General features: G+C 75.3%; 1 protein-coding gene across 1 annotated transcript in view; it reads right to left on the bottom strand.

Annotated features, from left to right (window-relative positions):
- The window catches only part of SPC24 (SPC24 component of NDC80 kinetochore complex), a 4621-nt gene extending 4493 nt beyond the window's left edge, over positions 1–128 (bottom strand). The window contains exon 1 of the mRNA XM_026660666.1: positions 45–128. The gene's annotated coding sequence lies outside the window, so the exon portion shown is untranslated. The remainder of the gene's footprint in view (positions 1–44) is intronic.
- Positions 129–695: the final 567 nt, after the last annotated feature.

Below are 695 nucleotides of genomic sequence, written 5' to 3' on the forward strand. Positions count from 1 at the left end.
GGGGGGGGGGTGTCGGGGCCCAGCGCTCCCGAGCTCGCGCTCACCTCCAGCCGCTCGTCCGGTCGCTCTGGCGAGGAGGCGGGATCCAGCCACCTCCGCCCCGCCCCCACCTCCTGGCCATTGGCCTCCGCGGCCGCCGCTCGCCGCGGATTGGCCGTCCCGCCCCCGCCTCGCCCAATCGGCGCCCACCCGTCCGCCTCGCGCCGCTTTTGAAAAAAAGACTGGGGGTTGGCGACTGCACGCACGCGCAGTAGGAAGGGGACCATTAGCCTCGCCCCTGCTCATTGCGCATGCGCCGATTCCTTTTGTCCCCGCGCCGAGCGGTTTTTACCCGAGCTGCCACTAGGTGGCGGCAGAGAACACGGCGCAGCGCGTGGAGGGGCGGGCCCTATGGGAGACCACGTGGCCAGGCCCTGCCAGGGGCGGGGCGGGGTCTCCAAGGGACCACGTGGCTCGCACGAGGCGGCTAGGACTGGGGGGGGCAGTGTGAGGCCCAGGGAGAGCTGTAACCCCCCCTCCCCCCCCAGGCTGGGCCTGGGCCCTGGGGGCAGAGTCCTGGGGCCCCTCGAGGGGCCGTCGCCCCCCGCAGCCCGGGTGGGCCCAGGGGCAGCTGCCCCCCCAGCCCTGGCCTGGGCAGCGTGTGGCCGGGGGGGGGCACTGCCCGGCTGGGCACGGGGCCCTCGGGCTGGCGACGC

The sequence above is a fragment of the Terrapene carolina genome, unplaced genomic scaffold (assembly GCF_002925995.2).
Source record: "Terrapene carolina triunguis isolate 2854851 unplaced genomic scaffold, T_m_triunguis-2.0 Scaffold833, whole genome shotgun sequence".
In the NCBI taxonomy this organism is placed as follows: domain Eukaryota; kingdom Metazoa; phylum Chordata; order Testudines; family Emydidae; genus Terrapene; species Terrapene triunguis.